At 42.7% G+C, this 25,593-nt stretch overlaps 1 protein-coding gene and 1 pseudogene across 5 annotated transcripts in view; one reads left to right on the top strand and one right to left on the bottom strand.

Moving 5' to 3' along the window:
- The window catches only part of ADD2 (adducin 2), a 123,968-nt gene that overhangs the window by 62,240 nt on the left and 36,135 nt on the right, over positions 1–25,593 (bottom strand). The window lies entirely within an intron of this gene.
- On the top strand, positions 21,768–23,995 carry LOC121019130 (high mobility group protein B1-like; annotated as a pseudogene).

The following is a 25,593-nucleotide window of genomic DNA, read 5'->3' as shown; positions in this document are numbered from 1 at the left end:
CCTAGCCTCCTTCCTGGCAGAAGTAACTTCCTGCTGGGGCTAATACCTGGGCTACCTCCCAGGAATCTGATCTTTTACCTCCTCCATTACCTGTGCAAATGTCCTGCATTCAATGCCCTCTGCTGAGATACTTAGAGAAGTTCCTGTTTTCCTTCTAAGAGGCTAACTGATACACACCCCAACTCCCCACCTCCCTTCATAAAATCTATGAGAAAACTGAGGCCAAGAGAGTGTGATTTATCCAAAGAAAGACTCAGTGACGCTTTATGGTCAGTGCCTGGATTGAGCTTCCTGGCTCTGCCCTCCTCATCTCCGCAGAAAATGTCAGGGAATGCTTGATTTTCACTTTTAAGCTAAGATTTGCAACTTATCGAGATCAGCAAGTTTGAAATATGTGACTTGTAAAGCACAGCCACAGTCCCTTCACACTCCTGACATGCCCACTGGACATGGGGAGTGATTTAAAGCTTTGCTCTGAGAGATGGAAACACATCAAGTAGAATAGCCAAGCTGTCACCACAGCCAGTCACCATCGGCTTCTGTACCTCAGTTTCTACATCTAAGGAAACAAAAGTGACACAAAATGATCACTTCCAGAAGCATTTGAACAGTTCTTTTAATATATGCAGCAAAATTCAACTCTTCAGAATTTGGACCAGATGGATTCTCAACTCTGCAAAGTAGGTTTAATTTAATAGTTATTTAAACATGCCACATATTTTAAATACACAGTGCTTCTGCTAATTAACACTTCATAATTTCTCAAAAGAGTCCCATAGGCAATTGCTACTATTTGTAACTGGTGAAAGGTTGTGTCAAGAAAATGAATCCTATTTCTTTCCTGAATTGCAGCCCTGGGACAGTGTATGTGAAAGATCTTGTCTCTTCTACCTCATATGAATGAAGTGGTAGGAGAAAACAAGGGTCACTCCCCTGGGGTTGGTTGATGGAGACATGTGGGCATAGGACCACCTTGTGCACTTCAAGCACTGATGTTCTTCAGAAGGTCTGAGGGGCCAAGGTTGGTTATGCAGATGCACATAAATTACACAGTGACCTAATAAGAAGACATGGACATTCACACGTGTGCGTGCGAGCGCGCACACACACACACACACACACACACACACAGCACTTGCAAGAAAAAGCCAGTTGGTTGGTCAAAATAACCCGAAATAATAGTCTGTGTGAGGCTGAGAGGCAAGGCAAATGAAGCCACAGGTACAGAGTGGGGGCTGGTGGCACTTGGCCCCCAAATCTCACCAGGCTGCCCAAATATCCTCACCCTACTCCTCTGTGCCTAAAGTTTGATCACTGAGAGGTTTGTTAGACTAGTGTCTTCTCTCTTTAAAGTCCAGCACTCCTGGAAGACTTGACCAAATATTTGTAATCTCTTCCTACATCAGTGTGACCTAATGAGACAGCTTTCTTCCCGGAGCTTTGCAGACATCAGGGGCTAAGTCAGGGGCCCCAAAGAGAACATGCAGCACTTAGGGCCATGCACTGGGAAGATGCCTTACTTTATTGTAACGGGGACCCTGGACACTGAGGAGTTGAGGTAAGGCATTTTTAGAGGTTCATAGGGCACCAAAGGGGGAGGGAGGAGGGAATGTCTACTTACCCAGGGTTCTGCCTAGGATGACCCTACACGCACCCGCTCCCACTCTCACTCTCCACACCCACACAACCTCAGGATTGCTTCTTCTTTGGGGGAAGAAGGAAACATGAACAAAAGGTTGACAATGAGGCAGAAGAAATTGAGTGCGACTGGGGAAGAGCTCATTGTGTGAAACTTTTTTTCTGGAAATTCTAAAAATAACAAAGAACTAGAACAGGCTTTCACTCATCACTACATTGGATGATATAGGAGGGAAAGGTCTTGTCTGATTTTGTTCATCACTGTATCCTCCACATCTAGGATAGTGCCTAAAAGATAAGAGGTGCTCAGTAGGAGCTTGTTAAATGAATGAGACGGTACAGACCAGTGTGCAATGAGAACACCTCAAGGCCCCTCTAGCGGCATTTCTGAAGGCCTGCTGGGCATTTGTGTCTGCATAATCTCTTGTTGGAGTTACGGATGGGCATCTGGGAAAAAAGGAAATCCCTCTGCAGTCCCCTACAGATATGTATGCTGAGCTCTGCAGGCTTTCTGCTGTTGCCCTGGGTCACTGCCTTCATTAGGCAGCATCTGCTGAATGGCCAGCTCACACGGCACATCAGGCAACCTGGGCATCTTCTCTGCTGATGCCCACAACAGGAGATGGAGGCTGCAGCAACCAACCTTAAGTTTCTCTCAACCAAAACTTTCTGCCCTTCAGTAGGTGGCAGGCTCTGCACCTGAAGATACTGAAGGGAAACTCTTTGGGATATTTTCTGCCCTTCATTTTTGAGGCACCACAGGCAAAACGAAACTGCTGGTATTCTGCTGGACCCAATGTCCCAAGATGATGTTTATGGCCATCTTTTCAGTCTGCCCCTCCCCTGTCATGAGGTTTAGGGGATTAAGTGCTGCAGGCAGCAGATGAATACCTAGCCATGATTCTGTAGGAAGGTAGAACAAACTAAGTAATTTCTAACCAAACCATGAAGTGGTAATATATGTTATATATATAGTATAGCATATAGTATATACTATATAGAGAGTATATATAGTGTGTATATATAGTATGAGACCTATAGAGCTTGATAATTTGCAAACACCATTTGTCAACCAATCAAAAACAGCACTAGGTGCAGCCAGTGACACTCCTACCTAAAGCACATCTACAAAAATCCACTTCCAAAAAAAAAAAAAAATCCACCTCCACATGGAAGCACCTCGCACAATTCTAGGCTCACAGTAAGTCTTCAAATTCTGTTTGATTTAGAAACATTTTAGTACAGGGGCCCCTGGGTGGCTCGGTCGGTTAAGCGTCCGACTTCGGCTCAGGTCATGATCTCACAGTCTGTGAGTTCGAACCCCACGTCGGGCTCTGTGCTGACTGCTCAGAGCCTGGAGCCTGTTTCAGATTCTGTGTCTCCCTCTCTCTCTGCCCCTCCCCTGTCCATGCTCTGTCTCTCTCTGTCTCAAAAATAAATAAACGTTAAAAAAAATTAAAAAAATTAAAAAAGAAACATTTTAGTGCAATGTATATCTGGACCAATTGAGATCATATATGTGTGAAACAAAGCTTTCCTGATCCTTGGATAGACACTTGAACCATACACCATACTGAGAAACCACAGCACTAAGTGGGCACTCCAGGAACCGTGTCCTCGGGAAAGAGCACTGGACAGACTCAAGAGCCTGGGGTTTGGTCCTAGATCTCTAATTAACTTGCTCTGTGATCAAAGCAAGCCACTCATAGTCTCTGGACTTCTGGGCATCTGTAAAATAAAGTGTGGGACAAGGCAGCCTCTGAAGTTCCTTCTAGTACAGAGATGCTCTTTTACTGAGAGTCTGGTTTGACTGGCTCCAGTGGTGTCTCTGCTTGGTCTGTGTGGCATATGGGCTGAGGCAGGCTCTCCCTCTCCCTGAACATCCTCAGCTGGCCCTGAGAGATGTGGGAAGTGCGGAAGGAGAGGAGGATCTGGCAAAGTCCCAGGGACAGGGAGGTTGTCTCTAAACAAAGAACTCAGCCTAGGAAGCTTCCTGTAAGGGGAGCCCACTATTTGCCTGGGGGAGTCAGGGTCTTTCCTTTGCGGAGATGAAAGAAACAAAGGAACTTGTGGAAGGCTTTAGAATGCCACAGCTCATCCCCTGGTTACTGGGGGAGGGAGGCATGCAGGAGCTAAATTTGAGCCACAGAGCTTTGAACTTCATAAGAGGAAAGAATCACCAAAACATCTCAAGAAAAAGGTACGGGGTTCCGGCCCCCAGCTGTCTGTTCATGCATCTGTCTGAATTGGCGTTCCTCTGCTAATTAATTCCCGTCTCATCAGTCGCTCTTAGTATGTAAGTCCTGCTCACAATCTCCCATCTACATTACCTAGCATTTGAGAATGCTGTGCACTGACACAGACACATGAAAAGTAAGACAGATTTGAACAAATTAGCTGCTTTTATAAGCTCAAGGTCCAAGGGCCATCTTTATCAGATCTACCACAGGCTACAATTTTGCAGATCTTTTCCCTGCATTTTCTGGCAACAGATGTTGCTTCTTGCAGGAGACGTGAAATCACTGCTGGCATGTCTTCTCCCCTGTGATCTGTAGGCTGCTTTTTAAAGAGGCTTTAATAATGCATAGGAAGGGAAGGGTGGTGCACGAATTAAACACCAAACCGCTGCCTTGAAATCAGGCCTGGTAGGCAAAGCGAATGGACCAGTGTTTAGCCTGAATCTTCCGGTTTGCATCAGGAAAGGGTTTGGATCCCAAAGCCTTTTCTCAGGATGCCATATGACAAGTGCAGGTCTGAGCCAACATCAGCTTGTCAAGTGCTGATTTTCATTACCTCCCAACTGCCTGGCCACACAAATCACTTCTAGCTAAAGAAGGAAAAAATGCTTTTCATTTAGCCATCAAGAGTTCTGGGGTAAGTACATATTTGACTGACATCTTAAAACTTCAAAAACTGACATCAAAAAGATGTTGCAGGTCTGGTAAAATACATCAAGAATCAGAAGCAAAGCAGTGAAAAGGAAGGGACGATTCTATGTTTGGATTCCCAATGCGTAGATTACATAACTGATGTCGCTGTGCCACCTGGGAAGTTTATAATATTGTTAAAATACAGTAAGAGTTGGCGAGTTTTCAGAAAGGATAAAGAAAGGATCTCCTTTCTTGTCCCCAAGTCCCAGTGCTTTCCACAGACACACAAAGCCCACCTCCAGGAGCAGATGAGCAAACTTCATCTCTGTTGTCAAGGAAACCAGTCTGTTCTTAGCTCTAGAATTAGAAAGCCTGTGTCTGGCTTCAGCAGTGCCTTATGCCCACTTCTCGATGAGGCCCGCCATTTCTTGCCCACTGGGGACACCGAAGACCATGTCACAAAATCACTAGCACTGGCCAGTGGAGTGGGGGCTCCTTCAACAGCCCAAAGCAACCCACCAGACGGGTGCACAGCCCATGCGAACAAATCCATGGGGGGAGAATTGAGTTCATCCACACAGAAAGGGAGAAGACAATTGACAAAGAACAAGCAATTGACCCACGTTACTGGGAATGGCTTAGGAAAATAGGATTGACCATCCAATGCCACCCAACACTTTTCCCTCCAAAACATTAACCCCAAAATTTCTCCAAAGAGTAAGCCCACTGGCATCCATCAATGGCACAAACCTGGTGCTCTACTTGAGGCAGAGAGTGGGGCCCAGAAAAGCCTTTTGTGGTAAAGGGTCTGGGTAAGTGCTTCCCTGTTTGGGGGAAAGCATTTGGAGAGTTGGGGGTAGGACAGGGGTCTGAGAAGGAGAGAGGAGAACCACAATATTATTACCACCAAGGAAGTGGGAGTCTGAGATGGAAAAGAAACAGAGACAGAATGAACAGCCTGCTGGCAGGAGAGGGGAGAGGATGACTGGTATCTTCAGGGATATGCTCTGTGGAAACCAAGCATGGAGAATAAATTAAGGGGACCCTGAAGTTATACATGTTAAGGACATGGGTTGCCCAGAAAACAACCCATGTGCTTGATCCTCTGAACTCCCTGGGCCCACATGGTCAGAAGTGAGTACCCTCTACCTTGCATTATACCTATTTGGATACATGCTTTATCTATTCTTGCAAACCAGGAGCCCCACAGATCTATTTCTGACCCATCCTCCACAGCCCTGGAAGAACTGCTTACACATATGAGGACTGATTAGGGTCTGTCGAGTTTTCCTGAATGAATGAATGAATGAATGAATGAATGAATGCTTATTCTAGACACTGTGAAATCACCTACAGAAAGTGCTCACAATTTTGTAGTGATCCTGAGAAAGAATTTTAAGATTTTCATCTCTCGAGTTCAGAGAGTATTAGTTGGGATTTCACTTCCTGTGGTGCTTTATCCAACTGTCCCAATTATTGCAATTGCCTTATTATAATTAATAATCCCACTGACAATGATGGTCCTTGTCAGCACAAGGAAGCTATAATAAGACACCAGAACAGAGAAATGGGGAATAAAGAACACTCTCTGAATTAAACCCTAAGAGTGGACACAGTGTTGAGGGCAGACTGACATAAGGATTAGCTGACAGAGGAAATGAGTCCTTGTCCAGTAGGAGTGGACTTTCACCTGACAGTGTAATAGCACAACCAAACTTCATTGCACACCCAGGTCAGTCCTGGAGGGATGGCACAGCCCTGGGGATGTGGTTTGTACAACACAAAGTTTAAAGTATCTCAGGTGCTTTGCTTGGATTTCTCAAACACCAGGAAGAATTGAGAGTCTCTAGCGGTACTTTTTAAAATCTCCCTTTTCCTTTCCAATTCACTGCACTCACATACGAAGCTACCACAAGCCTTTTCCCCCAAGCCTCAACCTCCCCACTGCCCAAAACTCCTCTCCTGAACCAGTGGCTATGCCTTAGTCCTACTTCCCTCCTCCTCCCTCTTTCCCCTCACTCCTTCCCTGACAACCTCAACTTTACTACACAAATTTAACCTCATTCAATTCAGCTTTCCTTTCTCCTACCCTGCCCACCTCTCCTTCCAAGCTCTGTCTCTTCTCCTACTTTCCACCCCAGAAGCCAGGAGTATAGGCTGAATTAGGCAGTCATGTCTTTCCTCCTCAAGAGGGTCCAACAGGGCAAGGGAAGTACCTATGTGCACAAACCAGAGTCTTCTTCAACTGCCAAGGGAGCAGAAAGGTTGAGAAACATCAGATAGATGGTAATGACTTCTCCCCCATCCCCTAAAGACTGTATAAGGAGGAAGGAGAACCAGACAAGCATGAAGGCATAAACGAGTACTGCAGGGCAGTGGTTGGATAAAAGCTGGGTTAAAGGGTGGGCCAGCTGGGCGGCAGCCTGGAGCACCAATTATCAAGCCACACTAAAAAACCATTGGCACAAGTTAACTCTAGTTCATGTAGAAATACAGTGTTCGTTAACCACTTTTTCATAGAAACAACACACACTAGCTGAGGTTTCTATACAAGACTCCTCCCATTGTGGCGAAATTTAAACTGGTTCTGCTCCCACTAAGCAGACAGAAAACTTATGACAGCTCCTTGACCATGTTGATGTATAATTTTCAAGTATTTTTGCAAAATGCTCCTCGAGGCTTCATGGTATAAACATAACAGTCCCCAGAGGTCTGTCACCACATCCAGTTGAAATTTCTAAACAAATAAGACAAGAAAGAGTGCTATGTACTGAGATAAGTTAATTAGCTTACATAAAGTCTAGAACTTGTCATATGCCTTTCAAGAAGCTGCCTGGTTCAGAAAATCTTATTGAGACTTTCTTGACTTTGGGCACGTAAAGAATCTAGTTCTCCCCACTCTTGATTTAAAAGAAAAAAAGTTGAGGGGCACCTGGGTGGCTCAGTCAGTTGAGCGTCCGACTCTTGATTTCGGCTCACATCACGATCTCACGGTTTGTGAGTTTGAGACCCACAGTGGGCTCCGCAATGTCAATGCTGGGGATTCTCTCTCCCCTCTTTCTCTGTCCCTACCCTGCTTGCTCACTCGCATGCTCTCTCTCTCTCAAAATAAATAAACTTGAAAGAAAGAAAGAAAGAAAGAAAGCAAGCAAGCTGAATAAATAAATACTTAAATAATATCAGCCTGGAGAGAGGCAGAATCATTAGTCCACCCAATATACTCATAAAGGCACAATTCAGGAGAGAAAGACCATCCCTGTTATAAAAAGGATACTTCAGGCTTGACACTATTTTGAAACATTTAATTCATCCCAGTTCTGTTCTGATTCAGCTCCTCACATCCATTTGAGGCCAAAAGAGAGCAAGTTCTGGCAAATATACCACAAATTGCCTCTAATCATTCACTACCACTCTTCAGAGTGGAAATCATTATCCCCATTTTACAGAAAAGGAAACTGAAGCCCAGAGCATTAAAGTTTCTCAGAAACATGCAGCTAATAAGTGGTGGAGCTGAACACCAGCCCTGGGTGCGTCTGATTCCAAAGTCCAGTGCACCAAGAGGCCTCTGATTATTTCTAATAGCTTATTTACTTAAAAAGGAAATTAATCACCACTTAAGAGACTTGTTTATAAATGAAGACAAAAATCTGGTCATGGATGACCAGAATTTTTTAAATAATTACAAATATTATAAAATATTCCAATTTAGAATGGTGTCTACCTAGTTATCCATTACTCACTCTCCCCCAACTTTTCATTAAGAACTTATGTTGACTCGCACACTAAATCAGATCAGAACTCATAAAGACTCCAGAAACAAAGACTGATGATTAGACTAGAGCCAGGACAATGGATGAACATTTACTCATCAAAGACCTATGAGATTGAAAAGAGAGACACAGAGACTGATACAGGCACTTGTCTTTGTCCCTTTGTGAAGAGAAAAATCAGATAGAAGGTGATATCTTATTCCTCCCCTACTGCCTGCCTTCTGGCTCTGAACCTCCAGAAAATTTAGCAACCTTCCCAGTACGATGTGGAGGTTGTTCCTTGAGAGGCCAGAGTCATTTCACACACGCCACAACCGTGAACATCTCTCATGCTATGTCTGTACCAGGACTGCAGTGTCAGTCAAGCAACATGGCTGGGGACAGACACGATTCCAATACTACGCTCCAGCCAGGGATTTGAAGACACAAATAAGAAGTGGCTGTAACAGGTTATGTGTGGGAATCAGATAAAGGCTACTTATATAAAGATATATAGCTATAGACGTAGATATAGATATGTCATTCAACGTGAATAAAAACTGTTAGCTATCTAGGAAAAATAAATGTAAACAAACTATGTGTTGCATTATTTATATCAAAGCCAACAAAATTCAAGGTAAAAACCTCTAGATAATGCAAAGATTATTTTTATCTTTGAAGAGAGTAGTTCCCACAATGAAAATACCATATTGAATGATTATGCATCAAACAACATAGTACTGGATTATATATGTATTTTGATATATGTGTGTGTGTGTGTGTATACACACACACACACACACACACACACACACACATATATATATCAAAACCAATTGGGAATCGGTCAGAAAATAACAGGATCTCAATAATAATGGATGACATTAATATGCTTGTCAGTGCATAACAAATTAAAGAGGTTAAAACGAGTGTGTGGGGGGAGAGAGGGTAAAAAAGCCTGAATAAGTTGATTAGACTTAAATGTATCCCTCAGTACCCACATTCTCACAATACAAACTCAGGAACCAATAGGTTTGGGTGACAAACTTGGAGTGCAAATTAACATTATAGAAAGCAGTTTCACTGCAAGCACCAAGAACAGGGAAAAATTCCTCTTAAAATAAACAATCCAGCAAAACCATTTCTTCATTCTAAGAGAAGCATCATTTATCTTCAGGGGGACAGTGGGGTTTTATGTTTTCTTTTGTTTTTTATTTTTTGGGTCTAAGAAATTTTTTGATGGCCCTCTTAAAAAGTGAAAAGTGAGTTCCTTCTTCCCTTGCTATGAAATAAATATATATACTAGTCTCTACCCCTAGTTCCTGACACAGAGCTCTTAAAACCCTTGTAATCTCCTGAGAAACAGGGGTGCTAGAAACATCTTTTTTTCCCTAGTATTTGGTCTTTGACCCAGGTTCCTGACCCACAGCTTAAACCCTTGTAATTTTATGACTGATAGGAATGAAAGGCACATCTACACAGAGTTCTTAAATCTCTTGGAGTTTCCTGCATTATAGGAACATCTTTTGCACTAATGAAGTGAATCTTGGTGGGCTTCAGGATGGGGGCTAGTCACTGGAAAGATGAAGGTATGATTACAAGCTTAGAACTTTCAGTCCTATCTCTCATCTTCCAGCGCAGGGAGAGGAGCTGGAAATTGAGTTAATTGACAATGTCTTTGTGATGAAGCCTCCATAAAAATCCCTAAAATACAGGATTTGGAGAGTTTCAGTATGGTGAATGCATCCATATGCTAGGAGGGTAGACTACTCCACCTCCATAGAGAGAGAAACTCCTATACTTGAAACCCTTCCACACCTCACTCTATGTACTTCCTCATCTGACTGTTCATCTGTATCCTTTATCATATCCTTTGTTATATAATAAACCAGTGGACATAAGTAACTCCCTAAGTTCTGTGAGCTGTTCTAGTAAATTATTAAATGTAAAGAAGGGCTGGGGGAACCCCTGATTTATAGCCAGTCGGAAGTAGCAGAGGCCCAGGCTTGCAACTGGCATCTGAAGTGGGTGTAGTCTTGTGGGACTGAGCCTTTGACCTCTTGGATCAGATGCTAAGTCCAGCTCTGTAGTGTCAGAACTGAATAGAATTATAGGATGCCCCACTGGAATTATGGAGTTGATGTGGAAAAAACCACACACACACATTTCATGTCAGGAACGTTGTGGGTAAAGGAAACAAGTTCCTGTTACTTGCCAACCCTCATCAACCTTGATGTGGAAGAAGATGGGGAAACAAAGGGATAAACTGCCCTGCAGAAAGAGTAACAAAAACATGAGAAGTGGCGTTCCAACAGCAAATGGGGAAAGACGAGAGATGCAAGAACAGGCAGCGGCACTGGGACAAGAACACGGCAAAGAACAGGGGCCTACAGAAAGAAACAGACAATGAAAACTTCCCTCTGATGGAGAACGGCCAATAAATTTCAAGAATCATTGATGCTGAGTTGAATTTAAAAGTTGTTTCTGGCCCTACACTATAAATCCCTTCTCTGTGCCTAATCCTTTGATTAGGAGTCTGACGTGCAGAAGAGCCTTGTGTTAGTGGTGCTTTGGGAGAATAAAGGAGAAAGGACAGTGTTTAGTGAGGGCAAATGTATTAACAAAGAGGGCAGCTCCTCTGGGAGGCAAGCTGTCAAGTATGATGGACACCCTTGTTCACCAGTATCTGTTTCCCCTCCATTTCTGGGTACAGAAGAGGATGATAGTTTCCCACTCTCTTCCAGCTCAGCACTGCCTATGTCCTTCTGTGATCAATGCAATATGAGCAGAAATTCATCTGGGAAGAAGCATTTTAGAACCCATCCTCCTGCTACAGCCACCAGCAATTTCCAGATGGTGACAACTCCATCAGCCTGTGAGGGAGACATGGGACAGGTCCCCCCCAAAACTCCATAGACACACAGCAGGAGCAAGAGATACATTTCTGTTGTGTTCAGCCACTGAGGTCATGGAGGGGCTTGATACTTCAGTGTAATAGGCCTGTCATAACAAATAATCTGAATGAGGCCACCATCAGAAGCACCAATAATATAGACTAAGAGGCAGACTAAAATAAAAGCCCCTCCTCCCAAAATGTCTTGGGGAATCTGTGAAAGGTAAGGACCTTCCCACAGTTTGTGGAGTAGAGATATGAGGCATTTTGATTGCATATTAAAAGAAAGGTAAACTGCATATCAAAAATGGGTGGGAGGTCTTAGAGACATTTGGACTACATATTGATGGAACATTTATAAAAATCTAAAAATCAGGACACAAAGGAATCTCCAATAAACCCTAAAAATTGAGAAAGACAGGGGCGCCTGGGTGGCGCAGTCAGTTAAGCGTCCGGCTTCAGCCAGGTCACGATCTCGCGGTCCGTGAGTTCGAGCCCCGCGTCAGGCTCTGGGCTGATGGCTCAGAGCCTGGAGCCTGTTTCAGATTCTGTGTCTCCCTCTCTCTCTGCCCCTCCCCCGTTCATGCTCTGTCTCTCTCTGTCCCAAAAATAAATAAATGTTGAAAAAAAAAATCTTTAAAAAAAATAAAAAATTTGAGAAAGACATATTCTCTGACCACAAAACTAGGTAATACATTTTTAACAACAAACAAAAAATGCCACCTAGAAATCTTAGAACTCTCCCCTAAATAACATCTGTTCACAAAGGAAATCTAAACTGCAATTGCATATTATTTTTTAAAATGACAAAAGGGACACTATATATCAACAATTAGTGGCTGCAGCCAGAGCCACATTTAGAAACAAATTTACAGCCTTTAATATTTTTATTAACAAGAATGAAGGAGCGCCTGGGTGGCTCAGATGGTTAAGCATCTGACTCCGGATTTTGGCCCAGGTCATGATCTCATGGTTTATGAGATTGAGCCCCAGCACAGAGCATGCTTGGGATCCTCTCTCCCTCTCTTTCTGTCCCTCCACTCTGTCTCTCAAAATAAATAAATAAACTTTCAAAAAAGAAAAAGAATAAAAATCAAATTAGCATTCAACTTTAAAAGTTAGAAAAACAGAATAGGCTTAAGGAAAGAAGAAGGAAATTAAGATATTAAAAATAATGAAATAATTAATCCAAGAGCTGGTTATAAATAAAGACATATTCTTAGCAAGTCAATTAAGAAGTAGCTAGCACAGAAAATTGGGAATGGGAATGGGAATGGGAACATATCAGTTTATAGAGAGAAAATAAAAATTGACGAGGATAAGAGCAAAGCCAGCCTAGCCAATGGGGCTGAGGGGGGAACCGAGGGGAAGGAGGAATATGTGGGGTCACTCAGCCATGGCCTTGTTTTGGAAAATGGCTGCCCATTTGTGTTGAATGTTAGCATTTAATTTGGCAACGTCCAGAGAGAATCGTATTTCAACAAGCTCTATGCATAATGAGACTACAGGAAGCAAAATTCTCAACATAGAGAACAATCCAATTCTGCTTTGCCGTTTTGGGGAGGGAAACAACAGATACATTTCTTCATGACTGTTCATGGTGCATCATCACATATCACACCACCCTGGATCTGGATGGTTGCCTCACACTAGGCCTGACTCACAAAGTGTCACTGGTTATTAGGGAGGTGGGAAGGAGCCAAAGTCTACCAGGGGAACAACCTGACCCCAAGGTGTGGTACAATAGGTGTGTTAAACCTCTGTAGGTGGTAATGATCAAGGCCTTCCCTCTCCTTTCAGGGCCAGGTCAAGCCCCTCCTCCAGCTTGAGCCCTTACTTAAAATCTAACTGGTAAGAATTTACCCTAATGCAAACTATGGACTTTGGGTGATAATGATATGTTAGTATAGGCTCATCAATTATAACACATGTAACATTCTTGTAGGGGATATTGATAATGGGGAAGGTTAAGCAGGTATGGGGGCAGGAGGCATATGGGAAACCTCTGTAGCTTCTGCTCAGTTTTGCTGTGAACCTACAAATGCTCTAAAAGAAATCTATGCCAAAAATCTATCATTTGCAGCTCTGATGAGGTGATCGCCACCTATTGTCCTTTGGCATTCACTAGCTTTCTCTCCCACTTTCCTTTCTGTCTTTCCCTTCTCACATCAGACCAGTCTGACCACCCTCGAGTCAGGAAGTCAGGACCATAATCTCAGCTCCTCCACCACATACCCCAGCTAGTTGTGGACTTGAAGGCAAATCAGTTAATCAATTTTGACATGTCTTCAATCAGCAATTAAAATGAGGATATTGGTTTGTATAAGTTTTCAAACTCTCCTGAGAACACTGAAGGTTCTAAAGAAATGAATCAGTCATTCTATGAGCATTTGATTCCATCTGTTCTATTTGAAAGACTATAATAAGCCATGCTTTTAATATCCCTAACATAAATATGTCTGAGATTACCAACACCTTGTGCTAATTCTTCCTTTCCTGCTGCAGACTTGAGAACTGCCTAAAACATGTCCTGGGACAGGAGAGTTCTATTTCTGAGCTGGTAAATTTTTTGAGAGTAAAGCCTGTTTGTGTCTGTTCACATGAAAATGTACCATCAAGTCCATCACCAACAAATATGTGTGCTGGGCCCAATAAGACAGCTTGAGAAGCTCAGCTCCAATCAGAGCCAGGTCTTGACATTGCAAAACTAAGTGTTGGGTGTTCTTATATAACTTTATTTATACATACTGTTTCTTTTGGGGGAAGTAGAATAGTTACTGTTAAAAAAGAGAAATGGTCTGCTGGCTGAAGAGAGAGCCTTTTAAAAGAAAATATGAGATACTTATGACCAAAGCGATCAAGTTCAAAGTGAAGCATCAAGTCAGACTCAGCCAGTACCAACTGATCCTTCAACTCTTTTTGGCTACAGAACAACAGTGACATAAACAGGAGGAAGGCCACAAAAACTCAAAAGACAAGAAAATACAGTAGCTATTATCTATCTTTGGAACTCACCTCCTAGGACAACAAAATCCATTCAAGTTCTTGATATGCTTTGTAGCAAACCCTGGCAAAATAGCTTTAGAGTCTCTGCCATAGAACATGTATCTAATGAGCCTGAAAATGAGGTTCTTGGCTACATTCAATCTAAAACATACATCATAATGTATTTTTTAAGTTATGTAATATTTAAGTTTGACAGTGCATGTTTAACATTGCCCATGAGGGAAAAACACACGCTCTCTTGTAAAAGCTTATTAAATCTTATACCACAGACCTTGTCATATATGCATTAAGTGAAAAGCCTCCTTCAAAAATATAGTGCTGCTGTCAGATAGCACAGTCCACCCAAGAATCTAAGACAGTGGATTTAATGACTTAGCTAAGTAGGTCAAAATTATCACTGCAAATCACATCTTATGATGGATTAGGTTCCCAAGTCCATTAATATGGCCAAAATTAGTTAAAGTGAAAATTATCCTTGAACATCTCAATGGCTAGGAAGAATAGAGCTCTATGTATCGCCCTATACAGTAATGTACGTGGGCAATTATGTAACATGTACATTGTAACGTATGACTCACAAAAGAGTATGTGCAAAATATCATCTGGTCATATTACCCTGTTTCTCTAGGAGTCAGATTACCATGACATACATGTGAGCATGAAGAACCTGCTCTACATGAAATGTTCAGGCTTGCTGATGGAAATGAAGGAATTTGTGGTTCTCTTTACACTGCTTCTTGGACATGACAATCACCCAGGTAATTTATAAGGGAGAATACATGCTTTGAAACCCTTAACATTAATACAAGAAGAGAAGAAAATGTTTTTTCATCTCAATAGGCATGTAAAATCTCAAATAAGTTTGTAAAATTTGGAAATACTTCTCTTTAAAAATAAACCTATTTAAAAATAAACCTGGTTTTAAAAACCCAGGAGTAGAGACCTCCCAAAAGCATGGTTGTACAAGTATCATATGACTTCACTCATATGAGGACTTTAAGACACAGAACAGATGAACATAAGGGAAAGGAAGCAAAAATAATATAAAAACAGGGAGGGGGACAAAACAGAAGAGACTCATAAATAAGGAGAACAAACAGAGGGTTACTGGAGGGGTTTGGGGAGGGGGGATGGGCTAAGTGGGTAAGGGGAATTAAGGAATCTACTCCTGAAATCATTGTTGCACTATATGCTAAATAATTGGGATGTAAATTAAAAAAAAATAAAATAAAACAAAAGCATGGTTGTAGCTTATTTAAAGCCATCCTTGTGTATGGCGAAGATAAGCACAAGCTATTAGGGAGGAGGCAATACTTTTCAAATCAAAGTTTTAATGTGTCAAACAAATGAAGACGTTTCTTTAAACATTCCCTTCTCAGAATTCCTCATAATATTTTGAGGAGTAAATCCCAGAATATTAGTTTTTCATTACAAAATTTATTGCGTGTGGGGCACCTGGGTGGCTCAGTCGGTTAAGCATCTGACTTCGGCTCAGGTCATGATCTCATAGTTCATGGGTTTGAGCCGCACATCCGGCTCTGTGCTAACAGCTCAGAGCCTGGAGCCTGTTTCAGATTCTGTGTCTCCCTCTCTCTCTGCCTCTCCCCTGCTCATGTTCTGTCTCTCTCTCAAAAATAAACATTAAAAAAATTTTTTTAAAGTTTATTACCTGTTTAAAGGCAAGGTGCTGGTATAAATATTTCAAATGAAGCAAGAAATTTTTTTGACTTTATTTTTCTGACAAGAAACTTACCAGACACCTCTGAAACCTAACAAGAGTACCCTAGCTTGCATATATTGTTAATATTTTTAATAAATCAAATGAGCTTAATTTGGCAATTTAGTTTACAATATTATCTGTTTACACATCATTCTACATTGACAATGAAAGCATTTGGAATTGACATTCCAAACAGCATGCATTTGACATTTTAAAACTCTGTGTAAATATCTGATAGAAGTAACAGCTAAAGAAAAATTTAATAGCATTGGACATTTTGTAGTATTAAAAGCACACTGACAAGAATTTTCTATCAAACACTAAAGATTTAAATTGGGCTGAGTTGCTTGTTCAATCAATTCCATCCAAATTGAACACTTAGAGAAAAAAAATGAATGCTGTTGTTAGATGTTGCCAATGATTCAACTGAGGAAAAAAAGCATCAGCAAATGCTATGTAGAAGGTAGGCTGGTGAGCAAAACCAGGCAACATCCTAGCAAACATAGAAATCACAGTTTGGTACAAGAAATGGGCATTGACCAGAAATACAGAAACATTGTACATGTACCTGTGATCACTGCTATTTGGCAGAGACACCAATGCCAGAAAATCGTATAGTTGAAGGATTTAGCCACCTGGTAAAGCAGGTCTGAGACAGCTTCCCAGTGGCAATGACATTTGAGCTAACACTACAAGGAAGAATGAGAGCAGGGCTTAGGGGGTGGGGCACAAGTGGTGTTGGGAGACTAGTTAGAGGCCCTGCAGGTGTCCAGATGGGGTGATGGGGATGATGAGGCTTGGAGTTGGGGCATGAGGAGATGGTGAAAAGTACATGGGTTTGGGAATGTTTAGGAGACAAAAAAAAAAAAAAATCAAACAGGACTTTATGGTGACCTGGATGTGCCCTCTGGTTCTCTTTTTTTAAGCTTTGGATCAGTTAATGAAACTGAACCTAAGATTTCAAGGTGAACTGTTAAAGTGCCCCTACACTACACTTGCTATAGGTTTGGGTTTTGTTTTGCTTTGCTTTGTTTCTTATTCCCACACCCCTTTTCCAGACAGTGCCACAAAATACAGAATCAGAGAGTGAGAAAGTATATGCTATGGGAAGGTCTTCAGAGTATAGGAAATGGTGCTTAGACATAAAGGGGGCTGGTCTCCTCCTGAGGCACAGGGCACATCCCTGCGGCATTTCTAACATCCCAGCAAAAAGCGGAGAAATGCCATGTGCCATCCACTGCCACACTATGGCCTTGGAACACACACCCCTCCTCCCCCCGCCCCGCCCCCCGGAAGAGCAGCTGTCTGTGCTGACTAGGAAATTGCCTGCCCCTCCCTCTTGAGAAAGCACAGCAGATGCTTTTTATATAATGTCCAATTACTCCAAGGAATGTCATCATTTTTATGATTAATCAGTTGCACACATTCAGGGACATATGTGAGATGGGTATTCAAGGACAACAAAAGACCCTGCAGAGAGGAGATAAATTGAGCCCAGCATCTGTGGCCAATATATACAGAAACAAATTAACTGTATATATTGCATAAATACCTCTCTATGTAGATTACTGCCAAAACAAGGACTAATTTAATCTAAATTCATTGTGAAGCAAATCTATTTTTTAAATCCACAGGTTATACAAATGGTGAGGAAAAATTGTAAATAATAAATATCCCCTTGATAGAACTCAAATAATAATGAGCTAGGGAGCCTGCAACTGTGACGATCACATATAAAATAGCACCCAATAAATAAAAAAGAGTTTCTGTGCTCAAAAGGATTCTTTCAAGAAAGAATCAAATCAAGCAGGAATATTCCACCTTGCTTTGTAAGACCCAGCTCAAATGTCAGCCCCTTTGTGAAGTTTTCTCTGATCTCTTGAGCAGAATTAATAGGCCTCTCCTCCGAGCCCTTACGACACTTGTCAGCGGGTAGTGGAATTATTTATCATGGGGTGTCTCTCGGGTGGTTCTCTTCGATTTCATTTTCCTAGCATACAACCCAACTTCCTTCTCATTCTGCGGCTTTGAAGAAAATGCAAATATGAGAAGCATTGACAGTAGAGCTGGCAGCTGCTAACACCAGGAAACTGTCCATGGGGCCAGGCACTAACCCCATGCAATCATTCCTTTCATCCTCACAATGATCCAAATGACAGAAGTCCCACCAAGATGAGCAAACCGAGCAACAGAGGTGAAAAGATGTGTCCTCAGCCACACAGCTAGTAAGTGAGGACAATCAGGATTCTAATTCAGGCAGTCCCACTCTGCCACCCTGCAGACTGGGGTGAGATGGGAAATCACTGGCCTGGGAGTCCAAATACCTGGAGTCAAGGTCTATATTTGGTAGTTTACTAGCTGTGTCATCCTAGGATACTCACTGAGCACTCTGGCCTCTGAGATTCCCCCTACAACTCCACAGTTCCAGGTTTCATCCACACCCACCTGTAAAACAGCAACCGTCCCCTTAGTGGCTGGGCTTCCCATCAGTAAGCACAGCCTGCAGCTACTGGATTGGCATCTCAGCCAAACATTTTTGCTGAGACAAATGTTTCTGGCTGGATTTACTGGGGCATTCTTTCTTTCCTGGTGTCCTTACCCATCTTGCAGCTTTTAGGCTAAGTGCTGGGAGACCGCAAAGGTTTAGCAGATGGGTTTTCCTCGGCATTGCCTGGGGAGGTGGCAGCCATCTCCTACTGGGCATTACAGCCACCCTCAGACCTCTGGTGAAGCCCAAGTTGTTAAAAAGAGGACCAAGAAGTTCATCTGGTGCCAGTTAGACTGATATATCAAAATTAGGCACAACTGGTGGAAACCCAGAGGCACTGACAATAGAGTGTGCAGAAGATTCAAGGGCCAGATCTTGATGCCCAACATTGGTTACAGGAGCAATAAGAAGACAAAGCACATGCTGCCCAGTGGCTTCCCGAAGTTCCTGGTCCACAATGTCAAGGAGCTTAAAGTGCTGCTGATGTGCAACAAATCTCACTGTGCAGGGATTTCACAATGTCTCCTCCAAGAACCACAAAGCATTGTGGAAAGAGCAGCCCAGCTGGCCATCAGGATCACCAATCCCAATGCCAGGCTGCGCAGAGAAGAAAAGGAACAGACAGCTTATGCGCATGTCGGATTTGTGTTAATAAAACCTAATACTACAAAAAAAAAAAATGTTTAGCAAATGGTTCCTGCACTCCAGAACTAAGAGCTTAACAAGGGATTCAAACAAGGAAACCAAGTCTCAAGATACAATCCAATGCTGTAGGGCACGTGCTCACCCACTATGCCACATAGTCACTCAGGCAAGAGAAACTCATCCTGGCTTCTGCTACATTATTACCCTTCTCCTTATACTTTCTGTACAATATTTTGTGTTCCAGGGACAGTATCTTTGGGTCAGTGGCTTGTGAACCCCTTACAATTTTCAGAGTGCCCTTTCTGAAACACCATTCTGTGATAAACAAACGGTTTCCCTTGTACTAGGGGGATTAGAAATTGAAAAAATTTTTTCTTTATAGTATGTCAACTACCAAAATCATATAGGAGCATTTGTTCCTTTCAGCTGCTGCCTTTGGATATGAGGCCAGTGTAATCTGTGTTTTTTTAGAAATGTATAAGAGTGGGACACCTGGAGGACTCAGTTGGTTAAGTGTCTAATTTCAACTCAGGTCATGATCTCATGGTTGGTGGGTGAGAGCCCCACGTTGGGATCTGTGCTGACAGCTCAGAGCCCGGAGCCTGCTTCGGATTGTGTCTCCTTCTCTCTCTGCCCCTCCTCCACTTGCACTCTGTCTCTCTCTCTCAAAAATAAATAAAAATGTTTTAAAAAATTAAAAAAAAGAAACATATAATGGCATAATATTTTAAAGGTTTTTAAGAAATCTTGAAATGATGGGGCGCCTGGGTGGCTCAGTCGGTTGAGGTTCCGACTTCAGCTCAGGTCACGATCTCGCGGTCCGTGAGTTTGAGCCCTGCGTCGGGTTCTGGGCTGATGGCTCAGAGCCTGGAGCCTGCTTCAGATTCTGTGTCTCCCTCTCTCTCTGCCCCTCCCCCGTTCATGCTCTGTCTCTCTCTGTCTCAAAAATAAATAAATGTTAAAAAAAAATTAAAAAAAAAAGAAATATTGACATGTTTTTGCTGAAAGGAAAAACAGGTGTTTTGACATCCCAGGTTGATTACCTGCACCCAGAATGAAGGAAAGACCTTATATACATAGCAGAGAATGGAGAATAGCTCAGTTTCCATGATTGTTTTCCCCAGGCCACTAAGCACTCACTTGCAAAGCACATTCCTATTCTCAGGTTTGATGACCTGATTGCTTTATCCTGTGGGTCCTTTCCTCCTCCTCACCTATCTCCAGAAGTAAGATTAGAAATGTCACATATTTGGGGTGCCTGGGTGGCTCAGTCGGTCAAGCATCTGACTCTTGATTTCGGCTCAGGTCATGATCTCGTGGTCTATGGGTTCAAGCCCTGCATCAGGCTCTGTGCTGAGAGCATGGAACCTGTTTGGGATTCTCTCTCTGCCCCTCTCCTGCTCGCTCTCTCTCTCCCTCTCTTAAAATAAATAAACATTTTTTTTTAAATGTCATATATTCAGGGGCGCCTGGGTGGCGCAGTCGGTTAGGCGTCCGACTTCAGCCAGGTCACGATCTCGCGGTCCGTGAGTTCGAGCCCCGCGTCGGGCTCTGGGCTGATGGCTCAGAGCCTGGAGCCTGTTTCCGATTCTGTGTCTCCCTCTCTCTCTGCCCCTCCCCCGTTCATGCTCTGTCTCTCTCTGTCCCAAAAATAAATAAACGTTGAAAAACAAATAAATAAAATGTCATATATTCAGAGATCAAAAGGAAACCTTTTTTGGAATCTGTTTATGTTTCTGGATCTTTCTCTTTGACATTATTGTCTGCTGTGTTCTTCAGGCTAAGCTAGGCTATGCTGCACTAATGAGCTTTCTTTCCCCTGGCCTGTGTGCTTTCCCTGATCACACAAAGTAAAAGGGGAGAACCAAAGACAGAATGAGACCCTTTTGGCTCCTTCTCCTAGTAGGCTCTTCTTTGCAGGTCCTACCTGGGAATGGAGGAATGCATTTTAGATCCACTGGTGATTTGAATATGTGACCACAACAGTGATCATTGAGGACTCTGGCATTGACAAGGCTCTCCTAAGTCACAAGGCAGCATCCATTGTCTCTGAGAAGGTGGGAGCCTCTCTTTTCACTGCTTTAAATGTTGACCAGAAGAAACAGCGTTGCTTCCACAATGCATTCCTAATGTATTACTCTATTACTCTAAACCTGGCAGCTATATATTTAAGGGATTTGGGGTCATAGGGAGGGAAGCTCCAAATACCATTAGAGCACATTAAAGAAGATGAAATTAGCTTAGGAATGTAAGCACATATCAAGCCATTAAATAATTTAAAAGGCACTTAGGGTAGCATTGAGCCATACAAGTATGAGCACTTCAAACTTCTTTGGTTGAACTGAGCTAAAATGTTTGGTAGGATTAAACTTGGAGGCTGGTGCAAAAACCCTGGAACTCTACAGAAAACATTCTATCATGTGGACACATTTTTAACAAGGGTGATCTCTTGGTCACTAACGCCATAGGAAATTGTGTATGTGGCAGTCATGGCCAGCTGCCTAGACAATATCACCTCCCTTTCTTCCTTCCTAACAGAATCTCAATTTTGTCCAACATACAATGTGTCCAACAAAAAAACCTGTGTTTCTGGGGCACCTGAGTGGCTCAGTCAGTTAGGTGGCCGACTCTTGGTTTCGGCTCAGGTCAGGATCTCATGGTTCATGAGTTCAAGCCCCACATCAGGCTCTGAGCTGCCAGTGTGGAGCCTATTTGGCATTCTCTCTCTCTCCCCCTCTCTGTCTCCCCCTCTCTCTCCCCCTTCCCCACTCTCTTTCTCTCTCAAAAATAAACTTTATTAAAAAAAAAACCAAAACCTACATTTCTCAGCATTCCCTGAAGCTAGAAGCAACCATATGATACAGTCCTAGTCAATAACGTGCAAGTATAAATCTGCTGGGAATTTTTTGGAAACTCTAATTTCCTGATAGAAATGCTACTCCTTCTCCCTCACCACTTCCTCCTCCTCTCTGAATAGAAGGTAGTTGAGAGATAAGAAATGGAGTATCTGGTTTGCAAACTTTCAAGAGAAAGAATCCCACTGAATACATCAGAGCAGAGAGATAGAAGGAGCCCAGTCTACTGGTGCCATAATGAGCTACTGTGTAAATCCCAGACTCTGACTTTGGAACTTTCTAGGTAAGGGAATAAATCCCTATTGGATTAAGCTACTGTGGTTGGGTTTCTGTTTCATGAAGTGGAGGCAACCCTTAATCAATATAGACACACAGACAGAAGTGTTTCCTGTCCAATATCACTTTGAAATTGGAAGGATAAACACAGGTGCTTGTTACAGGACCTTTCTCAACATTTTCTGTCCTAGGTACCTGATGATGCTTCAAGAGGGGGTAGAATACAGGATCCTCAAATTCTCTTGACCATGGAAACTTTTATTTCATGTTACATTTCTTGAGAATAGTGTTTTACCAGATATACATTGGAAAGCAGTGTTTCAGGTGCATTTCTCTCTCTCTCCTGAACTAAGAAAAAACATGCCTTTCTAGAGCAATACAAATATAAATTCTTAGAAAAAGTTAAAACATAAAACATTGTAACTTTGCATACTGGGTTGAATAGTTATCTCCCTGAAATTCATGTCTCCCTGGAACCTGTGAATGTGACCTTATTTAGCAATAGGGTATTTGTAGAAAATTAAGAATAATTCAGGGTGGATTAGGATGGGCCCTAAATCCAACGATGGGGGACTTTATAAGGAGAGGGAGATTTGGGTATAAAGAAACACAGAGGACACACAGGCACAGAGGAGAAGCCTATGTGATGATGGGGGCAGAGATTGGAGTCATGTGGCTGCAAGCCAAGGATACCAAAGACTGCTGCTAACCACCAGAAGTCAGGAACAGGCAAGGAAGGATTCTTCCTTTACAGCCTCCAGAGGGAGCACGGCCCAATGGAAACCTTGATTCCAGACGTCTACCCTCCAGAACTATGAACAAATACATCTACAGTTGTAAGCCATCCAGTTTGTAGTACTTTGTTAAGGCAGCCCTAGGGAACTAATATGCTTTGTGATGCTGTAATTGTAATAAAGTTTAAATCATTGTAAATTTGTCCCTGTGTCCAGGATGAGGATGAAGCGTCAACATGGGTGGAGGCCTGTCTCAGCCCCACCCGTCTCTTCTACCATATTTAAGATTCTTACAAGGAACTTACATTCTTCCTGTCTTTTTCCCTTGAAACCAAATAGGATCTTGAAAACTGTAACATTAAAAAAGGAAGAAGCTGACATTTAGAAAGAAAGGTCCTGGACAGCCACCGCAGTACCCTAAGCTCCACAGAGGCAGCACTGGGGCAAGTGAGAGCCAGACGGGCACTGGGCGGCTCTGCCACATTGAGGAAAATAATTAAACATGGGCAAAGGAGATCCTAAGAAGCCCAGAGGCAAAATGTCATCATATGCAAACTTGCAGAGAGGAGCACAGGAAGAATCACCTAGATGCTTCAGTCAGCTCAGAATTTTCTAAGGAGTGCTCAGAGAGGTGGAGGCCCATGTGCTCAAAAGAAAGGAAAATGTGAAGACCTGGTAAAGGCAGACAAAGCCTGTTATAAAAGAGTAAATGAAAACTTACATCCCCCTCTAAAGAAGAAACAAAAAAGAAGTTCAAGGATCCCAATGCACCTAAGAAGCCTCCTTCGGCCTTTTTCTTGTTTGGTTCTGAGTATCACCCAAAAACCAAAGGAGAATATCCTGGTCTATCCGTTGGTGATGCCGCAAAGAAACTGGAGAGGTGTGGAATCACACTGCCGCAGAGAACACGCATCCTTATGAAAAGAAGGCTGCTAAGCTGAAGGAAAAATATAAAAAGACTATTGCTGCATACTGAGCCAAAGGAAAGCCTGACACAGCAAAAAAGGGAGTCATCAGGGCTGAAAAAAGCAAGAAAAAGATGGAAGACAAGGAAGATAAGAGAGGAAGATGAAGAAGATGAACAAGTTCATCCTAGCGTAGTTTTTTGTTCTGGTCTATAAAACATTTAACCCCTCCCCCTTCCTGTACACAGCTCACTCCTTTTAAAGAAAAAAACTGAAATGTAAGACTGTGTAATATTTGTTTTTAAACTGTACAGGGTCTTTTTTTTTTTTTTTTTTTTTGTATAGTTAACACACTACCGAATGTGTCTTCAGGTAGACCTATCCTGGTGGTATCTTCAATAGCCACTAACTTTGCCTGGTCAGTATGGGGGTTGTAAACTGGCATGGAAATTTAAAGTAGGTTCCTGTTGGTGCATAGCACTAATTAGTTATATATAGCGATGGTAGCTGGTTCATTTTCAGTGGTCTCTGATGCAGTTTATACAAAATAATTGTTGTTCATGGGGCGCCTGAGTGGCTCAGTTGGTTAAGTGTCTGACATCAGCTCAGGTCATGATCTCATGGTTCATGGGTTCCATCCCTGCATTGGGCTCTATGCTAACAGGTCAGAGCCCAGAGCCTGCTTCAGATTCTGTGTCTCCTTCTGTCTCTGCCCCTCCCCTGTTCTCTCTTTATCGCTCAAAAATAAATAAACATTAAAAAACTGTTGTTGGGGCGCCTGGGTGGCGCAGTCGGTTGAGCGTCCGACTTCAGCCAGGTCACGATCTCACGGTCCGTGAGTTCGAGCCCCGCGTCGGGCTCTGGGCTGATGGCTCGGAGCCTGGAGCCTGTTTCCGATTCTGTGTCTCCCTCTCTCTCTGCCCCTCCCCCGTTCATGATCTGTCTCTCTCTGTCCCAAAAATAAATAAATGTTGAAAAAAAAATTAAAAAAAAAAAAAAACAAAACTGTTGTTGTATTAACTGAGTACCACTCTCTAATTGCAAAAAAAAAAAAAAGTTTAGCTATTTTGTTGACATTCTGAATGCTTCTAATACAATTTTTTTTTTTTGAAGGGAGGGAGGACGGATGGACAGAAAATCCTGAAGAACAACTTTTCAGCAACCCTGGATTTGCCAGTAATTACGGCCTCACCTTGGGTCAGAGCCTTGTCTTCTCTCGGTTTCACCTGTGTGTTCTCTAGAACTCCAGGGGTGGACTGGAGGGTCTGCATGGCTCCTTCTGCTTTGACATGCCAGAATTCCAGTGGGAGCATTTCTCATATATAGGAACATCTGGCGCACGTTTCTCAGAAATAAAGAGCTGCAGCCCCTCGCTAATGGTTGGGGGTCCTTTTAGAGCTTTCCTGGGTTCATTTATATGCAAGAATATTACTTCCTAGGATATTATAACTGAGCAAGAGAAAAGACTGAAGTGTTATGCTTGGTGTAATGTTTGCCTTGGCATATTGGACGTTCTTAGAGAGGACTGGTTGTCTAGAGAAAGGTGTAATACTAATTACCAGGATAATGATGACTGTGTATCTCCTTTTCCCACCCTCAAGAGAAACTCACACTTATAAAGCTAACTAAATTGGGGCACCTCAGTAGCTCAGTCAGTTAAGCACCCAACTCTTGACTTCAGCTCAGGTCATGATCTCACGGTGCATGAGTCCAAGCTCCGCGTTGGTCTCTGCACTGACAGTATGAGGCCTGCTTGGGATTCTCTCTCCTCGCCTCTCTCTGACCCTCCCCTGCTCTCTCCCTCTCAAATAAAC

The sequence above is a fragment of the Herpailurus yagouaroundi genome, unplaced genomic scaffold (genome assembly GCF_014898765.1).
Source record: "Herpailurus yagouaroundi ecotype Mexico unplaced genomic scaffold, PumYag 221, whole genome shotgun sequence".
Taxonomy (NCBI): Eukaryota; Metazoa; Chordata; class Mammalia; order Carnivora; family Felidae; genus Herpailurus; species Herpailurus yagouaroundi.
The sequence above is the reverse complement of the archived record's forward strand: the minus strand, read 5'-3'. Positions and strand labels throughout refer to the sequence as shown.